The sequence below is a fragment of the Mustela lutreola genome, chromosome 18 (assembly GCF_030435805.1).
Source record: "Mustela lutreola isolate mMusLut2 chromosome 18, mMusLut2.pri, whole genome shotgun sequence".
NCBI classification, from domain to species: Eukaryota; Metazoa; Chordata; class Mammalia; order Carnivora; family Mustelidae; genus Mustela; species Mustela lutreola.
The window spans coordinates 33,490,059-33,512,527 of NC_081307.1; the positions used below are offsets into that span (position 1 = coordinate 33,490,059).

Consider the following 22,469-nt stretch of genomic DNA (forward strand, 5'->3'; position numbering starts at 1 on the left):
GCTGTAAAACGGAATGGGGAAAGTGAGGTTCTAAGATAACATACGAATTAGTGTGTGCAGGAAACTGGTAACCACCTGGGTGTTTGGAATGGGAGAGAAGAGGCGGGATTAATGACAAGGTGGGTGGGGGCAGTGAGGCGGGGCTGGGAATCTGGGGCTTCTTTCAAGGAGGGGAAGGTTCTTTGTGCAGATGCCAGAAGTGAAAAAGCAAGCTGGGAAGAGGAGTAAGTAACATTTGTGGCTATTGAGCTAATTCTTACCTGAACAATATAAAAGAAAACCCAAAAGAAGCTAGATCTCCCGTCCCCCAATTTCCCATTCCCCTGCAGTATTTTCATCTAATTGGACATAGGAGGATATCGTGGGAAAATCCTGATGGCCAGAGAGTCTGTATCAGCCCAGGCATCAGGAGGGAATGAAAGGCTGGCATGGAGGAAGACTGGCATGAAACTGAGAGGCAACGGATCAGCAAGGGCAGAGCGGAAGTCTCCCAAGGGCAGAGTAGAGTGGTCGAGGAGAGGCAGAATCGGATTTGTGAATAGATTACAAAGAACGAGGGGAGAGAAAGTAGCAGCAGTGCATTTAGATGACTATTTTCAAGGATTTAGCATCATGAATTACCAAGAAATGGAGCAGTAACTGGAAGGTTATTTTTTGTTTTAAATCATCTTTACTGAAAGTCTAATTTACTATGATAAAATGCACCACAATCAAGATATAAAACATTTTCCACCTCATAAAATTTCCTCCTGCTCCTTTTCGGTCAGCCCCTCCCCCACCCCACCCCGAGCTCCACAGCTGGCCGCCATTAACCAAGTAAACCTAATTGATATTTATAGAACACTACCCTCAATGACAGCAGAATACGCATTTTGTTCAAACACTCATGAACATTCCCATATATCCTATTCTGCGCCATTATACAAAGGTGAGTAAATGTAAAAGGAATGAAATCATAGTGTGTTCAATGACCCCAGAGGATGTGAATTAGAAATCAATTCTAGAAAGTAATCTGGAAAATGCCCCAAATATGGAGGTAATTAAACAAGAGACTTCATGTGGAATATGAATCAAAGAATAAACCACAAGACAACTTTCAAAATATTCCAACTATACAAATAACAGTACTTCCTGGGATGCATTTGAAGTACACATATATATGTACATATACATCTATATATACACACATACACATATATGTATACACACACACGGAAACTAAGAAATGGCTTAATTCAAGGATTTACCTCCCACCTTGAGAATTTGTTAAAAATTTGGACAATACAAAATGAGTAGATGTTTTTAAAACAATATTATGAATAAATTCAATTCCCATAATTTCTTGGGGTAAACATAATTAATTCTTATTAGTATATTTAGCATATTTTTAAAAAAATAAACATTCTCAGAGGGGCACCAAGGTGGTAGAGTAGAAAGGTCCTGGGCTGCCTGGGTAGATTAGTCGGTTAAGTGTCTACCTATGGCTCAGGTCATGCATGATCCCAGCATCCTGGGATGGAGCCCCGCGTAGGGCTCCCTGCTCGGGGAGGAGCTGCTTCTCTCTCTCATCCCTACTTGTGCTCTCTGTCGCTATCACTGTTTCTCTCAAAAAATAAATAGAACGATCCTGAGCTCACCCCTTCCACCAATGCAACAAAATTATACCCATAGCCCAACTTCCCCCTCCAAATGACTTGAAGAGTCGCAAAATAGCTCTACCAGAACTCAAGATAGAAAGGAAAAGCCACACGAAGGTGAGTAGGAGGGTCAGAGATATGTCTAATCAAGATCCATATCCCTGCATCCTGACACACACGTGAGAGGGGTAATGCAAACGCAGAAGTCTTCCTTGAGGAACTGGGGTTTAAGCTCCACATTTGTCACCCCGACATTTGGGAACTCCAGTGGGAGGATGAGCCTCCCCCACAAGGTCTTGCTTTGAAAGCCAGTGTAGTTAAATCCCAGAGAGCCAGAGGACTGTAGGAGATGAGATTTCACATTTAAAAGGCCCATACCCAAACTCACTTGCTCTGAGTCCCTGTGCAGAGGCAGCAGTTTGAAAAGTGCCTAAGCAGTATGTGAAAGAGAGCTAATTTTAGGGCGTGTTCCGGAGAAGCAATGATCTGTACGAATTTCCCCCGGGGGAGTGGGGCATGAAGATGCCTTTTTTTTTTTTTTTTTTCTTCCTCCTCCCGCCTAGCTAACCCAGCACGGGCAGGTGCCTTTTCTGACACTCTCCATGCACCCTGCTAGCTGGCACTGCATGCCCCACTCGAGCACTCCTCTGTGGACCAAACCTGCCCACTCTGGCACGTGTTCCCCCACACTGGCTCCTACCCCGCCATAATACCTGGTGAGGGATTTTGGCTGGGGCTGGTACCCCTCCCCAACTGGCTGCTGCAGAGCCGCACCAGGTGGATGGCCTTGACTGAGACCAGCACTGCCCCCGAAGGAGCTCCTCACACAGCACAAGCCAGCCCTTCCACCACCACACTCGCAGCAACTGCAGCCTGGCCTCAGTCAGCCATGCAAGGTGCCAGCCCTGCCCACTTGTGGCAATTGCAACTGGGCACTGCTCCGAGCTGGGCTAGGGACCAGCCACACCCACCAACGTACCTGCAGCTTCTGCAGCCCAGTCACGGCAGGAGGGCACAAACAGATCTCACAGGGGATCCCCTAGAGTGCTCAATTCTGGTGACCAAGAGGCCAACTTCTATATAACACCACTTCTATATAACACCTTCTATATAATACCACTCTGACAAGACCAAGACACATAGCTGATCGACTTAATATATGGAAACAAACTCAGAGTCATTCAAAATGAAGAAAGGGAGAAATTCTAAGAATCTAAGAAAAAAAAAATAGAAAAAGAACAAAATGGATATAATAAACCTAAGTGATGAAGAGATAATAGTAATATAAAAACCAATTAGAGTTTAATATAATTGCTGAAATGAATACACCAGAGTGATTCAATAGCAGATCGTATGATGCAGAACAATGGATCAATGACCTAGAACACAGGAGAGTGGGAAATCCTCAATCAGAAAGCAAAAGAAAATACGACTTTTAAAAATAAGGACAGAATAAGTGATCTCTGTGACAGCATGAAGCATACTTAAATTTGCATTATAAAGGTCAAAGGAGAGGAGACAGAGAAGGGCTAAAAGCATTTTGAAGAAATAATAGCTGAAAAATTCCCTAATCTGGGGAAGGATACAAACATCCAGTTTGTATCCTCTTTGGGTTCAAGATGAACCCAAAGAGGTCCACAGCAAGACACATAATTAAAATGTCAAAAATTCAAAATAAAGAGTCTCAAAGCAGCAAGAGAAAAACAACTGGTTATGTACAAGGGAACTCCCATAAGGTTGTCAGCTGATTTTTTAGCCAAAAATTTTGCAGGCCCGAAGAGAGTGGTTTGATGCATTCAGAGTGCTGAAAGGCGAAAACAACGACCAAGAATACTCTACCTGCTTCTCACTCAGAATTAAAGGGGAGCTGAAGAATTTCCCAGAATAAAGAAAAATTAAAGGAGTTCATCACTGCAAAAACAGCCTTACAATAAATGTTAAAGGGGCTTCTTGAAGTAAGGAGGCGTGGGGAGGACATAACCACAAGTGAAAGAGTCATGAAAGAAGTACTATCACTGGTAAAAGCAAACACATAGTAAATGTTGTGGACCTGTCATTTCTAATGCTAGCATGAAGGCTAAAAGAAAAAGTAACAAAAAATCAATCACATAAATAATATTTTAAGGGATACACAAACTAAACAGATGTAAATGAGGACATCAAAAAACATAAAAGCTGGAGGAGGCAATAAAAATGTAGTGCTTTTAGAATGTGTTAAATCTTACGGGACCAACATTTAAACTGCTATATTTATAGGTGGTTATGTAAGGACCTTCCGACAACCACAACTCAAAACCCTGTAACAGATACAAAAAAAAAAGAAAGCGAGAGAGAGAAGGAAATCCAAACATGACAAAGAGTGATCGAATCACAACAGAAAACAAACAGAGAAGTGAAAAAGAACCAGAAAATAATGAGCCAAATGGCATGAAGTACATACCTATCAATAATTATTTTTGATGTTCATGGATTACAAGCTCCAGTCAAAAGACACAGTGCGACTGAATGGATTAAAAAAAAAAAAAAAGGGGGGGGTGGGGGGCCCAGGTACATGTTGCCCTCAGGAGACTCACTTCAAACATAATAATACCCACACCAGAAAGTAAAGGGATGTACATAAGAGATTCTACGCAAATGTAAACAAAAAGAAAGCCAGAGTTGCAAAACTTACATCAGAGAAAATGGGCTATAATACAAAAACTCTAACAAAAGACAATGAAAAGAATTACATAATGAAAAAGAGCTCAGTCCAACAATAGGATATACAAATAGTAAGTGTCAATTCACCAATCATAGGAACACTGAAATATATAAAGCAAATATTAACAAATATAAAGGGAGAAACTGATGGCAATCCAAAAATAGTAGGGGACTTTAAATCCCACCTACATCAATGGATACATCATCCAGAAAGAAAATCAGTAACAAAACAGTGGCCTTAAATGACACATTAGACCAGAGGGACTTAATAGATATACACATAATGTTCCATCTAAAAATAGTGGACTACTCGTTCTTTCTAAGTGTATATGGAGCATCCTCTTGGATAAATGACATACTAAACCAAAAAAATAAGTCTACATAAATGTAAAAGATGGATGTCATATCAAGCATCTTTTCAACCATAGTATTACGAAACTGTAAATTACAAAGCAAAAACTGAAAATAATAAAAATATGTGTAGGCTAAACAACCAATGAGTCAACAAAGAAATCCAATAAATATCAAAAATAGGGTACTAGGAGTGCAGATGTACACACAAAATTTTTACATCTATGGGACGCAGCTAAAGCAATTTTAGAAAGAAGTTATAGTATTGCAGACCTACATGAAGAAATGAGAGAAAGTCTTAAACAGTGTAACTTTACACCAAAGAAACTAGAAGAACAGAATTAGCAGAAAAAAGGAAATAATAAAGTTCATAGCAGAAAGAAAAAGAGACTAAAAAATTAGGAAAGATCAGATGTGTGTCTAAGAGGTAGGTACTTTGAAAAGATAAATAAAATCAGAAGTAAAAAAGAAGTTTCAAATGGCACATAGCAATACAGAGTACTATAAGAAACTACTGTGGACAATTAGACATCAACAAATTTGATAACCTAGAAGAAATGGATGAATTCCTAGAAATTTACAACCTTCCAAGACTGAAACAGGAAGAAATAGAGACTAAAAAATTAGGAAAGATCAGATGTGTATCTAAGAGGTAGGTACTTTGAAAAGATAAATAAAATCAGAAGTAAAAAAGAAGTTTCAAATGGCACATAGCAATACAGAGTACTATAAGAAACTACTGTGGACAATTAGACATCAACAAATTTGATAACCTAGAAGAAATGGATGAATTCCTAGAAATTTACAACCTTCCAAGACTGAAACAGGAAGAAATAATAAGCTTAACGGATCAGTAAGTAGTAGTGAAACTGAATCAGTAATTAACATCTTCCAAGAAACAAAAGTCTAGCATCAGAGGACTTCACAGGTAAATTCTACCAAACATATAAAGAAGAGTTATACTTCTCAAAAAAATTCCAATAAATAAAATAAATTTATAAAATAAAATAAAGAGGAAGGATTCCAAGCTCATTCTATGAGGCTGGCATGATGCTGATAACAGAACCTAACAAAGACATTACATAAAAAGAAAATTACAGGCCAAGAGTCCTGATAAGTAGATATGCAAAAATTCTCATCAAGATAGTAGCAAACTCAGTTCAATAATACGTGAAAAGAATCATAGAGTATGACCAAGTAGGGTTTATTCCAAGGGTGCAAGGACAGTTCATTATCCAAAATAATATACCATATTACCATAATGAAAGATAAATAGCATATGATCATCTCAACAGACACAGAAAAAAACATCTGGCAAAATTCAACATCCATTTATGATAAAAACTATCAGGAAGGATACCTCAACATAAAAGAGACTATGTATGGCAAACACACAGCTAACATTGTACTCAGTAGTGAAAACCTGAAAACTTTTCCTCTAAAATAAAGAACAAGACAATGATGCCTACTTTCACCTTTATTCAACATAGTACTGGAAGTCCTAACCACAGTAATCAGGCAAGAAAAATAACATACAAAGTGGTGAGAAAGAAGTAAAACTTATTCTTTGCTCATGACATCGGACTAAAGAAAACCTTAAAGACTCCTGGAAGAAGAGAAACTATTAGAATAAATGGATTCAGTAAACTTTCAAATTATAAAATTAATATATAGAAATCTTGCATTTCTGTACAGTAAAAATAAACTAGCAGAAATGGAAATTTTAAAAACAATCCCATTTATACTTATAACAAAAAGTAAAATACCATGATTTTTTTCAATTCTTCTTTAATTTCCCGGTTGACCCATTCATTCTTTAGAAGGATACTGTTTAGTCTCCATGTATTTGGGTTCTTTCCAAACTTCCTTGGGGGGAGGGGGTTTGGGAGAAGGGGGTGGGATTATGGACATTGGGGAGGGTATGTGATTTGGTGAGTGCTGTGAAGTGTGTAAACCTGGTGATTCACAGACCTGTACCCCTGGGGATAAAAATATATGTTTATAAAAATAAAAAATTAAAAAAAAAAAAAAAGTAAAATACCTAGGAATGAATTTAACCAGGGAAGTCAGAAAACTATAGGACATTGAGGAAAGAAATTGAAGAGGACACAAGTAAATGGATCTTACTGTGTTCATGGAGTGTAAGAAACACTGGTAAAATGTGTATACTATCCAGAGTAATTTCTGTCAAGATACCAATTGGTAATTTCACAGAACTAGAACAAATAATTGTAAGGTTTGTATGGAACCCAAATAGCCAAAAAAATCTTGAGAAAGAACAAATCTGGAAGTATCACATTTCCTGATGTCAAACTATACTCTAAAGGTAAATAATCAACATGGCATAGTAGTGACACAAAAACAGACGCACAGGTCAAAGGAACAGCATAGAGATCCCAGAAATTAACCCATACTTACATGTTCAGCTAATCTACAACAAATGAGGCAAGAATGTGTAATGGGGAAAATACAGTCTCTTAAATGATCGATCTTGGGGCAAGTGACATGTACATATAAGAAGGAAAAACTGAACCACTTTCTTACACCATATAGAAAAATATACTCAAAAGACTTAAATGTAAGACCTGAAACCTTGAAACTCGTATAAGGTTTAGGCTCTTTTACATGTCTAAGCATTATTTTGGATCTGTCTCCTTAGGCAAGGGCAACAAAAGCAAAAACAAAAGAAATGGGACCACATCAAACTAAAAGCTTTGGAGAGCAGAGGTAACTGTAAACAAAATAAAAAGGCAATCTACTGAATGTGAAAAGATACTTGGAAATGATGTATCTAATAAGGTGATGATATCTCAATATATAAAGATCACAACTCAACAATAACAAAAAGAAACAACTCAATTAAATATTGGGCAGAAAACATAAACAGAGATTTTTCCAAAAAAGACACACTGGTGGTGAATCGCCATAATCATCTGGGAAACCTAAATCAATACCACAATGAAATGGTGCTTTACACTTGTGAGAATGGATATTACCAAAATTATAAGAAATAACATTAATTGATGAGGATGTGGAGAAAAGATAACCCTCATGCAATTGGTGGAAAAGTAAATTGGTGCAACCACTGTGAAAAACAGTCTGGAATTTTTTTTCCACAAATTAAAAATACAACTACCATACCATCCAGTAATTCCACTTCTGGGTATTTATCTAAACAAAATGAAAATACTACTTCAAAAAGACACATGCACTCCATTCATCATGGCACTGTGTACAATGACCAAGAAATGGAAGCAGCCTAACTGTGTACTGATAGATTAATGAAGTCCGTATGGTAATATATACAGTGAAATATTAGCCATGAATTCCAACAAGAGTGGAATCTGGTTATTCGCAACAGGATGGACAGACCTAGAAGGTATAATGCTAAGAGAAGTTACACAGAAAAATACTGTATGATTTCACTTAGATGTGGAACAAAAAAACAAATGAACAAAACAAAACAAAAACAGACTCATAAATACAAAGAACAAAATGGTGGTTACCAGAGAGGAAAGAGTTTGAGGTGATGAGTAAAGGTGATTAAGACATTCATTTCATAATTTATATGAACATTAAATTATACCGTAACCTGAAACTCACATTTCATGTCAACTATACCTCAATAAAATATAAAAACATTTTAAAAACTTAAAATTAGTGCAGAGGTATATAAATACTAAATATCTGTAAATCATATCTTGTCCTTCGGGGTTTTTTTTTATATGTAATATATCCTGGAAATTGATTCACTATAGCACATACATGCCTACTCATTATTTAATTAATGGCTCCATGGTGCAGGTGTGCTACAACTGACTTAGATTAGATATAAGAGTGACTAAGTCAGTTGTCTTAGATATAACTTTCAATCTTTTGCTACTGCAAACAATAAATTGAAAGTTATAATGCTTTTACTAAATCAATACAATACACGTTAATATATAATAATGCTGATATTAATTTTAACCTAAAAAGTTAAAAAGCAATAGTGACGTAGATGGCTAAAATCAATAGTGAGTCAAATGGCTAAAATCAAAAACACAAAATGTGACAAGTGTTAGCAAGGATGTGAAAAAAAGGGAAAACCCCCATGAAGTGTTATTGGGAATGCAAACCGGTATAGCCACTGTGCAAAATAGTATTGATTCCTCAGAAATTTAAAACTAAAATTACCATATGATCTAGTCATTCCACTACTGGGTATTTACCCAAAGAAGACAAAAACACTAATTCAAAAAGAAACATATTTATTGCAGCATTATGTGCAATAGTCAAGATGCAGGAGCAGCCCAAGTGTCCACCCATAAGTGAACCAGATAATGAAGATGTGGGATAGGGTAATCTAGGTAAAATAATAATAATAATAATAATGAGGGCAAAAAAAGACAAATACTGTGATTTTACTCACATGAGGAATTTAGGAAACAAAAGAAATGAACAAAAAAAGAGACAAAAGCTGAAATACATAAAGTACTTGTCTGGACGAACACTCAGAAATACATGGAATTGTTGAATCACTGTGCTTATCCCTGAAACTGCTACAATGCTGTATGTTGGTTATACTTCAAAAAGAAAAAAAAAATTAGAAAAGGTTAAAAGAGGCAATCGGCAGTTGCAAAATCAGCCTCTCTGGATAACCTTCTATATTCGTAAGAGAAATACGATGACACTATATCTGAAATACCAACATTTTTAGTAAAAGACACAAGAGAATCCACTATTTGGAGAAACTAGAAACTGTGACGAGGTGACACAAGCCATTTATTTTGATAATTCAGGTTGCCCATGATTTGGCATTTTCTGTAGGTAGTATTTCTGATGACCAGTCTGCGGACTGAACCGTCTAGTGAGCATTCCCGGTGTTTAAACTCTTTAATGATCAATTTGAAAACTTCCAGATTTGTCTCACTTTAGTGCTAAATTAGATACTGGAAATTGGCCAGCACCTCAAACATATATTCTCCCGTAATTATTAGACTGCATATGTCAAGTTGTAAAGTTTCTGCCTTTGTTACTGATTGAGAATATTTTACTCTCTGCTGGGTGATATCATGAGTATGACAGGAGTTTGGTGGAGGGATTGCTAGGATATGTTAATAATGGATATTACCTGAAATCTCTCAGTCCTAAAGTAAACATCACACTGATTTAGACCCTTCTTCTATGTCTTTTGGTATATCTGGCACTATCTTCCTTAATATGTTGCTTATTTTTAAGGAAACATGTTCTTAGAGTCAGTTCAGTTTCTGAGAATCTTTTTCCTCAAGTGCTGTTTCTATGTTATGATTTTTTAATACCTTGGGTACACTAATTCAGCATACACACACACACAGAGAAGGCCTGTGTATCTAGGTGTAGTTCACCAATTAGGAAAAGCATCCATTTGAACCTGGATTGGAACACTCCCTCTCTCTCTCTCTCTCTCTCTCTCTCATGGTCCTCAGTCTCCTTCCTCTCTATAACAGAATGAGAATAAAAACCAGTATTTCAGAAACTTAATCTCACATGAATAGAATATTGGAGAAATAATGGTTTTTTTCCGAGTGAAAACTGAGGTATAAATGGCATCATCAAAAACCGATGGGGGAAAGGGGCCCGGCCAACTTGACGGCCCAGCTGGAAACAGACACTCTCTCCTCTCTTGGTGACATGACTGACTTTCATGACTTCTAGATCTCCTCCTGCCCCCATGTAACAAATTTCTTTGAAACATGTTCAGTGTACCACATACAGGGCCAAAGTCTTAAACCACTTTAATGAGTAACATATATTCTCTGTTTTCAAGGACTTCATTCTTCCAGAGGGAAAATTAAGAGGTGGGCAGTAGAGAGTGAAATGCATTACAGAAGGAGAAAAAAGAAAGAAGGACAAGGACTGAGGTCTGTAGGAGCCTCAAGTCTACAAGGGATGAAGAGATGCGGGCCGACCAAGTGATACCTAAAGGGGTTATACTCGAGTTGCCGGTTTCTCTTCTTTTTCAGAAAACAGTGACTCTCCAGGGTGGAGTTGTTCCTCGTTTCCCATGTTACTAATATGCACAACTCTACAGAGGTTCTTCGAAAAACAGCCACAGAGCAGGTACATTCTCCCCAGAAATCAAATTATTCTAGTTGATTCAGTTGTAGAAAAACTCAACCAACAGAACTTCGAAGAGTCGTGCAGCCTGGTTTAGGGGAAAGGTATGTCCCGTGATAGTCTTGTGGGATGAGATTCTACCAGAAAAAGAGTTCACCTTTTATGATATAACCTTATACATAACCTTATCACTTTGTATCACCTTGTATGATATAAACATATCACCATATAATCCAACATGAAGGACTTCTCGATTTCTTCAGAAAATAAATACTTTCTTCCTTTTTTGTCTGCATTTTGACATTTATCCCAGGCTACTTTTCCAGCAGCAATTCACTATTTTCCTAGTGATATAATTTAATTTTTAATTATTTTTGTTTTTACAGTCAGTTTAAGAATCTATAATTCTTTTACAATCAGTTTAAGAACCTATAATTCTTTTTTTTAAAGATGTCGAGAGAGAGTGTGTGAGCACAGGCAGACAGAGTGGCAGAGGGAGAAGCAGGCCCCCTGCGGAGCAAGGAGCCCGATGTGGGACTCAATCCTAGGACCTGGGATCATGACCTGAGCCAAAGGCAGCCGCTTAACCAACCAGGCATCCCAAGAACCTATAATTCTTAATTTTCAAATAACTCACGTAAATCATTTTGTAAGACTAGATTCAAAACATTTCTGAGTATTCCCATCACTCTCCTCAAATAAAATAATAGTCATAAAATGTCTGATGGTCTGCCTTCTTTTGGCCCTCGTAAAGTTTGAAATTTTCAATTCTGAGCCTTCAACAATAAAAATAAGTATATTAATATATAGGAAAGCTAGGGTACCAAGCGCTTTCTCCATTCTGTTTTTCCTCTGTGGTTTTCTCATTGGAGAGAAAAAAATGCAGTCTATCCAGAATCAACACCCAGAAGGTCTGCCATTATTTGTGGACATGGAGGGAGCAGAGAAGCATGTGAGTTACCCAGTAAGCCCTTTCCCAACTTCGTCCAAACAAGGCAACAGACACTCTGTTCAGATCTCATGCTGTATTTTTTTTTTTTTTTTTTTTTTGGGAATATACTTCAGGCCATGATCTTTTGAAACTTTGTTAATTTTTTTAACCCCCCCCCCCCCCGATCTTGTAGCACTAAAGTGCTGCATTAGTGCTCCTCAATGAAGGAAGGCTGTGATGTGTCCTCTGAAGAAAATACAGTTGACCCCTGAACAACAGGGGGTCAAATATGTTGACCCCCTGCACAGTCAAAAATCCATGTATAAGTTATGACTCACCTAAAATATACCTAGAACCCTTACTGATAATATAAATAGTTGGCTAACACATATTTTGTATGTGATACATATTATATACTGTGTTCTCTACAGTGAAGTAAGCTCAAGAGAAGAAAATGTTACTAAGAACACCACGAGGAAAGGAGAATACATTTACAGTCCTGTACTGTGTTTATCAAAAAAAAATTAAGTGGACCCACATAGTTCCAAACCATAATGTTCAAGAGTCAATGTACACTGGTTAGACAAGCTCTGTTCAGGAATAAATTAACAAATTAACAAATTATATAAGATTTCTAAACAGAAAAACACATGAAACAAGGTCATGTATTGTTAAGTTGATGAAAATGTGACCAGAGGCTCACAGGAACCTAACTGTGTATGTCCCCTAAGAGCAATGGTTCAGTATTCACAACTTCAGTGTTCACAGACACTTTGTAGAACATAACTACTTCATATAATGAGAACTGCCTTTGTGCATATATTCGAGACTTTAAGTTCTATAAAATTATCAAAATAATAAAGAGGGATAAAATTAGAACACATTTTCTAAATATGTTGTATACCCTAAGCTCTGCACAAAGCATAAAACAAATGCAAATTCATTTGATCTACACCACACAATTATGTAAACAAATAATCATGGATGCCAGATAACTTAAAGACCATGTAGCTTGTAGGTGACACAGGAGATCAGGCATTTCTTTGTCTTCAGAGACTTTTTATGACAGCATGCTAACAAACCAATTTCTAAATTCAGCACTGCTATATTCCTAAGAGCGACTCACAGATTTTTGTGTGAAATTCAAACTCAGTGCTCTTCCTATCTCCTCCCTAAATGACCCTGTACGTCATTTTTCATAATAACTAAAAAAAAAAAAAAAAAAAAAAAAGTCTACCTGTTTTACCATATTATTTTTGGATTGAAATCCTGATTAAATAATCTTCTCATTCCATATTCTGATCCCTAACTTTTCAATTCTTAATACCAGTTTTTAAGTTATTTTTCCTATTTTCTTATTCAAAAATCAAATTCTGCAGCTGCTTATAATTCCTCTGCAGGTGCCACTGATAATTATTCCCTATGGGTTTCTAGTACAATTCCACCAGGCTCATTTATCACATACAATTACATCTATTCTACTTTTTAAATGTTTTTTGTTTTGTTTTGTTTCTGGTAGACTTACAAGAAACACCATTATATCAATTTTCAACTAACATCTGTGGATAAAAAGCAGTATAATACAAAAGACATGTCTTCAGGGTGCAGCTCAACATTGTGTTTCTTTCTTCACTGCTTAAATAGCACTACACTCATTTTATTGTCTTGAAATTTTGGAGGAAGAAAGAAAGAAACAGAGCTTATTTTACCATGATAAAACTTGATAGAGTATGGTTTGCTATTAAGGACTTAAGGTTGGCAAGAGAGAAACTAAAGAACAGTGATTTCTTGTACAAAGTTCTTACAATAAAAAGCAGCTGGAGTTAGCTCTTTTTAAGTATAGAAATAGGCAAGAGAAGAAACCCCTTCATAAACTTCCAGTGACTCTAGGGCTTGCTCTGTGTTTGTATACTGTTTTTGAGGATGATGGATAATGACACATAGGAAGAGATTCAGGAAGAGATTCATGAGTATTTATGTCAGGTCTGCTGTTAAACGTCAAAAAACAAACTACTTCAGCTTCATATGCTTATATGGAAATTTTTCTGTATAAATTGCTTTACGAGCCTTGTTTTTTTGGGTGTTTTTTTTTTTTTGTTTTTTGTTTTTTTTTTTTAATCCCAAGCTAGCATATACCATTTTAAATTGGTCAGAGAAGAATACTGGTTGAAAATGTAACTGATTGTAAGAATTCATTCTGATTACAGATTGACAATGTAGTTTTATGAGTTGCTCAGTTGAATCAGCAGGAGAAATTGTGCATCAAGATATCCTGAGAACTGAGAATCAGGATTAGAAAGAGAACCCCTTTTACAGCAGAATGATAAAAATTGAGAGATGTTGGCATAAAAGGCTAATACAATTGTTCTGTATGTGTAAATTCAAAATCAAAGGGTGAATGTGAAAAGTTCTGTTGCCATGTTGGAAAAATTATTTTAGAGCAATTCTGAAGAGCCAAAAGGAAAATGGAATTTAGGACTTTCAAAATTAAGACAGGTGTATCAAGCTGACGTCATTATAGAAAGAATATAAGTGTTTCCAATTAACTGGAAAAGATGGAGAGCTAGAAGCAATTTGTGTAAGTTAGTTTATGAGAGACGTTTTGGAAAATACAGGATGTATTTGTGAAGGTTCTTGAGGTGCATGGGTGAAGGGCAGAAATATAAAGGAGTAGGAAACAACCCACACCCAACACTGTGATGCAGAGTTTGAGACCAGTGGAGAGAGGCTACAGGAAGAAGCGGAAGAAATTGTTATAATGAACTTCCTTGGGAGGGCACCAAAAAATGACCCAACGCTCTGAATCTGACGTGACAGAGTATGACAGACTGTAACAAGTGGTATTTTGCTACTTATGGATAATTTAGAGGATGCATTTATTTCCAGAAATTCTGGTAGAACTTCTAGACACCATCCTTATTAAATAATTGGTATACCCATGTTAATCACATTATTAGTAAGAGTGAGAGGGAGCACTTGAGCAGATGTGAAGGGAGCATCATTGAGGGTGGCAAGCCTGAAGAAGAGAATATTGCTGGCAATCTGTCTCAGCAATTCATGGCACAGTTCCTGTGGACAGTCCAAACTTTGGTGGGGAGGACTGAGGTAAGAGAACTAGCATACTTAGGTGTCTTTCTGCTCAAGAGAGTTGCCAGGTATTTGAGGAATTATTGAAGTTTCCCTTTGATAAGACTGTAATTAATGAGAACAACTGATCAAACACAGTTGCCAGAACTCAAGGAAAGATTAAGCAAAAGCGTATGTGGCTTGGAGGGACAGTTTTCAAAATTACATATCACAGGTAGCATCTAAAGCTCCAGGAATTAAAATAATTTCCCTATGATGATCTAATCTACATTTGTAAGTTCCACCACTCTAACTACCAGTAAAAACTGTGCTGACACAGGTGAAAACCTAGACAGCTCAGAGGTCAACTTGTCTATCATATTTCAAAAAGGCTATAGCAACTTATTTTACTTCATTGTTGATTTAACTTTGTGTCTATTTTATTTTTCTCCAAATTCCTAATTATTTTTATCTTAATCATCGCATGTACTTTTCTGTCTCCTCAAATAACTCTATAATGCAGAATAACGTACAAACATATTTTAATTCTTCTTGTGTATTTTCAAGTTCACACTCCTCTAACAGAATGTAATATGCTAATGATGCTTGGTTATATTTTAACAAGGCAAGAGTCCTAATGATTTTCTGCACCACGGCATTGAAGTACGATAATTAGGTACTATACCTAATTACAACTCTGCATTGCCACCTGGTAGCAACTTCCAGGAATGTTAGTCCATGTCCATAAGGTGATTTATATACTCAATCAGGTGGCAAAAGCCACATCCACTACTTAGCACACTGTAGCTGTTTTGATGCATAAATGGTTGCCACAAAGCAAAACCAACTAACCACTGAAAAGGGGGACATTAAATTTAACCTATTGAACACTATCCAGAGTCATTTGGAAAAGAAAGGCTGTAGCCCACTACTGTATTTTCAGGTTCTAATATACATGGAATGAAACATTTTGTATGAAGTATAATTAAAACTGTTTTCAATTTTAATAGCAATAACATTTCTCAAAATTGCTGTGATAATTCATCAAAAAGAAAACAAAAATTTTTTACCAAAGGATATTTTTGCTTCCAGTTAAAAGGTAGACATTTTGGATATACATCACTCCTAAAGTAATTAGAATATCCTGGATAAGCTATGAAATTATAATTTTTAAAACCATCAGAGATTTTAGATGCAAAGTGATCTGGGTAAGTTGAAACCAGAAATAAACAAGATGCATCACTGGCTTCAGTCACTGAGGAATAGTGGAAAAAGGGACAAATCTGCCACAAATTGGGATAAGGAGAAACCATACACACTTAGAGTAAAATTTCAGTGGCTGCATGTGGGTTGTATAACGAATGAGAACCCAAAATGGAAAGAGAGAAAGTCTGCCTCTACCCACCAGTTTTGTCCCACAGGGTCTCTACTGTATCTGTGAGATAAAGTGGAGATAGAGAAGAACTGGATGGAACCACAGCAGGCCACATCTCAAAGGCACAAAGCATCTTCCTGAATGCACTAACTGCGAGGGGAGAACATTAAGGGGAACCCAATCCCCTGCATGTGAGCCAGGCCTCCACCTCCAGTGGAGGTGGAAAAAGAGCCTTCACCTGAAGGCTGGGGCAGAACACTCACATTAGAGAGCAAAGAGAAATACTTAGTGATCCAAAAAGCTGGGAAGTGTGCTCTAAGCACAGAGAAAACAACCATCATTTGGAAAACTGGCCACTGGTCTCTAACACATAGAGAGATCTCCAGAGCCTTGTCAATACTCAGGTCCTAAGGCTTACTTTAAAGAAAAAAAGTTTAGATCCTGTCCTGAAAATAGTCAAATCCAGTGGTGAAAAAAATGACTCTAGCTAAAGCCAATGAAGTTTAATAATAGCCCAACTATTGATTGGATTGACTTAGCTCCTCCAGTAGTGATCTGACATTTTCTTATCTTGGATAAATATCATTTACTTTTGTCCCTACCATTCACTCACATATACAGTGGCAGGAATGAAGTCAACAATTATGAAACATAAAGAAGCAAGGAATACGATTCATATTCAAAGGGGAGGGGAGGGACAATGAGAGGGAATCCTCACATGGCCTGGAAGTAGGACCTGGAAGGTCTCAGAGTGTGAGAGGACGGCAGGGTAGGAAAACCCTAAGCCTGCCTCATCCCACGGATATAGCTGGGTTATCCTCACATCGGTGTGAATAACCTCAAGTAGTAAAATGACCTGAAAACTGGCAGAAGAAACTCGACAATTAAAGGTAAAGAAGAGGCCACAGAAAAGAAGGTAAGAAGAAAGGTGGAGGTCAGGTTTGGGAGCAAAATGGACTGTGGCCCTCCGGAGTGGGGAGGAAGGTGGGGCCACAGAGAAGGGTGAGAATCAGAGTATCACACTGGAAGCCCGCAGGGAGTTAGACAAATTCCCTAACAGTTGGCTTTGAAAGAGAGACAGGCTAAATTTCATGAGTTCTTACAACCAGTGGGACTTAAAGCCTGGAATTTAAAAACAACAACAACAACAACACAGGACTCCACTTAAGGAGTGCCCAGAGGGCATTAAGAAGCTGAGTTCTGCTCTTAAGAAAGCAGAACGACAAGTAGCCATGGTAGATACTGCATGGAAGGAGCAGTTTGGAAAATGCTCAGGGCACGTGGGAGGGAGAGTGATTTATTCATCTCAGAGCCTATCCTGGGGAGGCAGGGGATTATACACAATACCGCCACGAACAAAGGGCCTCGAACAACCCTTTTTCCACCCCCACCCCTCTGCAAAAACACAGCCACCTGTGAAAAGAGCGTATCGCCCACATGCGCTACCTAACTCGCTTAGACGAAGCCTCACCCCCATGTTCTTTGGCAGATCTTCACTTTATAGCCTTGTTTGCCTCCAATCCAGTATTATGAGTTCCCTCCTACAGAAAATAGGTGCAGACTTCACCAGCACCATGGTTCCTAACCCACGGCTTCTGTGGGGCCTCGGTTCTGTGGGGCAGTGGCAGCAGTTCTCATTTTTCAAGCAAACCAATGCACACTTTGTTGAAATGCACCCTACCCAGCCAGGGACCAAACACTGCCGACTATAGGCAAGAGGAATATGTCCCAAATTAAAGAACAGGACCAAACCAGAGCAAGTAACCTACGTGAAACAGATCCAAATAATATGCCTGATAGAGAATTTTAAGTAATGATCATAAAGATACTCACTGGATTTAAGAAAAAAATGGAGGACAACATGAAACCCTTAACAAAGAGATAAAAAAGAACCAATCACAGTTGAAGAACACAATAAATAAAATTAAAAATACATTTGATGGAATAAATAGCTCACTAGAGGAAACAAAAGAATGGATTAATGGCATGGAACACTACATAATGGAAAGTAACTAAGTCAAGCAAATGAGAATAAAAAATTATGCAAATTGAAAATAGTCTTAGGAAACTCAGTGACTTCATCAAGTATAATTACACTGGTATTATAGGGATCTGAGATGCAAAAGAGAGAAAAGGAGGCAGAAAATTTAGTTGAAGAAATAATAGCTGCAAACTTCCCTAATCTGGGAGAGGAAACAGATATCCAGATCCAGGAAGTATAAAGATTCCTCAACAAAATGAACCTAAGGAGATCCACATCAAGACATACAGTAATTAAAACTGGAAAAAAAAAAAAAAACCTAGTGATAAATTTTAAAAAAATGTAAAAGCAACAAAAGAAAAGATAGTAAGATGATCTTTAGATTCCTCAAAAAAATGAACCTAAGGAGATCCACATCAAAAGACATACAGTAATTAAAACTGAAAAAAAAAAATTTAAAAACGAGTGATAGATTTAAAAAAAATGTAAAAGCAACAAAAGAAAAGATAGTAAGATAGTTACATAGAATGGAATAATTATAAGGCTATCAGCACATTTTTCAGCAGGAAATTTCCAGACCAGAAGAAAGTGGCATGACATTGCTTAAAGGGAACAGTCTGCAGCCAAGAATATTGAGGGCTATCATTCAAAATAGGAGGAGAGATAAAGTGTTTCTCAAATGAACAAAAACTAAAGTAGTTCATAACCACTAAAGCAGACCTACAAGAAAAATTAGAGGGGACCCTTTGACTGAAAAGGAAAGTCCATAGGTGAAAGTATGAAAAGTCAAAAACACAAAATCAATAAAAGTATTTCTGTAACAGTCAGTCAATCTATAAAAAAAGGTTGTAAACAATCCATAAAACAAAAGGATGTACACAATTTCTCAATCCATTAAAAAAAAAAAAGAGGATGTAAAATATGACACCACATACCTAAAGCGTGAGGGGGAGAGGAGTAAAGAACAGGTTCACACTCAAGTGACCACAAACTTAGTAAAGACTACTAGATGCAGCAAAGTTTATATACCAATCTGACCAGTAACAGATATGCAAAGAATAAAAAGAAAAGAATCCAAGCATATCACTAAAGAAAGCCAACAAACCAAACAGAGAGGGAGAGAAGAAAGGATCAGAGAAAAACCAGAAAACTACCACAAAACAAGTAACAAAATGGCAATAAATACATGCCTATCAAAAATTACTTTGACTGTAAATGGACTAAGTGTGCCAATCAAAAGAAATAGGGTAGCAGAGTGGATAAAAAAATAAATAAGGCCTACTTAGATACTACCTACAAAAGACTTATTTCAGACTAAAAGACATCTTCAGATTGGAAATGAAGGGACACAGAAACATTTATTATGCAAAAAAAAATGGTAGCAATACTTATCCTGGAGAAAAACAGACTCTAGAACAAAACTGTAATAGGAGACAAAGAAAGACACTCTATAATAATAAAGGGGACAATCCAAAGAGAAAATGTAACAATTGTAAATATGTATGCACCCAACATGAGAGCACTCGAATACATAAAACAGTGACAAACATAAACTAATCAGTAATAATACTCGTAAGGGATAGTAATACTCCATTTACACTGGTGGACAGATCATCCAAACAGAAAATCAAGGAAGACTCTGGATCAGATGTATTTAAGAGATATATTCAGAATATTTCACCCTAAAACAATAGAATATACATTATTTTCAAGTGCACATGGAACATTCTCCAGGATAGATCACGTACTAGGACACAAGTGTCAACAAATTCAAAAAAAATCAAAGTTGTACCATGCATCTTTTCTGACCACAACGCTATGAAACTAGAAATCAATCACAAGAAAAACTATGGGAAGACCACAAATTCATGGAGGTTAAGTAACATTCTACTAAATAATGAATGGATCAACAACAACAACAGCAACAACAAAAAACCAAAGAGGAAATAAAAAATATACATGGAGACAAATGAAAAAGGATGTAGCAAAATCTGTTCTGAGAGCAATACAGGCCTATCTCAAAAACCAAGAAAAATCTCAAATAAACACCTAGTCTTACATCTAAAGGAGAAAGGAAAAGAATAACAAATGGAACCCAACACCAGCAGAAGGAAGGAAATAATAAAACCAGCAAAGAGATAAATGAAAAACAACAGAGCAGAACAATGAAACCAGGAGCTGGTTCTCTGAAAAGATCCAAAAAGTTGATGAACTTTTAGCCACACTCATCAAAAAACTGAATGAATGAAATAACAAAAAAAAAAAGACTAAAAAATTAAAATCAGAAATAAAAAAGGAAAAAATAACAACATATATTGCAGAAATACAATTTTAAAAGATTATGAAAAATTACATGCCAACAAACTGAACAACGTAGAAGAAATGGATAAATTCCTAGAAACACAATCAAAACTGAAGTAGGATGTGCTATGGCGAGTGCTGTGAAGTGTGTAAACCTGGGGATAAAAATATATTGTATGTTTATAAAAAATTAAAAAAATAAAAACTAAAAAAAAAAAAAAACTGAAGTAGGAAGAAATAAAAAATTAGGAGAGAATGATTACAAGTAATGAAATTGAATCAGTAATCAAAAATTCCCAATTAATACATGTATAGGACCAGGCAGCTTCACAAGAAAATTCTACCTAACATTTTAATTTTACCTAATATTTACCTAACATTTTAACATTCTAATACTATTCTTCTGAAACTATTTCAAAAATATAAAAAAGGAAGACTTTCCAATTCATTCTATGAGGCAGTATAACCCTGCTACCAATACCAGAAAGACACCACAAAAAAATTACTATAGGCCAAATCTGTGATGAACATACACAAAGAAATCCTCAACAAAATATTAGCAAACTGAGTCTAAAATACATTAAAAAGCATTCACCACAATCAAGTGGGAATTATTCCTGGAATGCAAGGGTGGTTCAATATTTGCAAATCAATAATTATGATAGATAACATCAATCAGAAAAAGGATAAGAACCATATGATCCTTTCAATAGATGCAGAAAAAGCATGAACAAAGTATAACATCCACTCATGACAAAAATTCTCAAGAAAGTACATCTAGAGAGAATATAACTCAATGTAATAAAGGCCTTTATATGAAAAACCCATAGTAAACATCAGACTCAAAGGGGGAAAAGCAGAGATCAGTTGAGAAACAAGACAAGGATATCCACTGGCCCCCTTTCATTCAATATAGTACCAGAAGGCCTAGCCACAGCAACTGGACAATATAAAGAAATAAAAGGCATCCAGATTGGTAAGGAAAAGGTAAAACTTTCCTTATTTGGAGATGACATGATAACATATGTAGAAAACCCCAAAGACTCCACCAAAAAACTTACAGAACTGATAAATTAAATAGAGTCGCAAGATACAAAATCAATGTGCAGAAATCTGTTACATTTCTATACACAAAAAGGAAACAGCAGAAAGAGAAATTAAGAAAACAATCCCATTTACAACAGCACCAAAAACTGTAAGATATCTAGGAATAAACCTAACCAAAGTGGTAAAAGTCCCATACTCTGAAAACTGTAAGACACTGATGAAAGTAATTGAAGATGACTCAAGGAAATGGAAAGACATTCCATGCTCATGGACTGGAAGAACAAATATCATTAAAATGTCTCTGCTACCCAAAGCAATCTACAGATTTAATGCAATCCCTATCAAAATACCAACAGCATTTCTCACAGAACTAGGATAGACAATGCTAAATTTTATGCAGAACCACAGAAGACCTTGAATAGTTAGTGAAACTTGAGAAGAAAACCAAAGCTGAAGGCATCACAATTCCAGACTTCAAGTTCTATTACAAAGCAGTAGTGATCAAAATAGTATGGTACCAGCTCAAAATAGAGGAATAGAACAGAGCAGAAAACACAGAAATTAACATACAATTATTTGCTTAATTAATCTTTAACAAATCAGGAAAGAATATCCAATGGAAAAAAGAGAGTCTCTTCAACAAATGGTGTTACGAAAACTGAACAGTTGGACACTCTCTTACACCAGACACAAAAATAAATTCAAAACGGATTAAAGACCTAAATGTGAAATCTGAAACCATAAAAAATCCAAGAAAGCCATAAATTCTCTGATATTAGCCCATACCAACATTTTTTCTAGAGCTGTCTCTTGAGTCAAGGGAAATAAAAATAAATAAGAAACAAAACAAAAAACAAAAACAAAAAACCCTAAACTACTGGGACTACATCAAAATAACAGGCAAAGGGGTTAACCAATAAAACTAAAAAGCAACCTACTGAATGGGAGAAGATATTTGCAAATGACATCTGAGAAATGGTTAGAATCCCAGCTATATAAACA

The 22,469-nt window shown here is 36.4% G+C and overlaps 1 long non-coding RNA gene across 1 annotated transcript in view; it reads left to right on the forward strand.

Annotated features, from left to right (window-relative positions):
• LOC131820575 (uncharacterized) overlaps window positions 1–11,107 on the forward strand; it is a 200,396-nt gene extending 189,289 nt beyond the window's left edge. Inside the window, exon 3 of the long non-coding RNA XR_009349704.1 lies at window positions 10,477–11,107. This is a non-coding gene — a long non-coding RNA (uncharacterized LOC131820575). The remainder of the gene's footprint in view (window positions 1–10,476) is intronic.
• The last annotated feature ends 11,362 nt before the right edge of the window (window positions 11,108–22,469 follow it).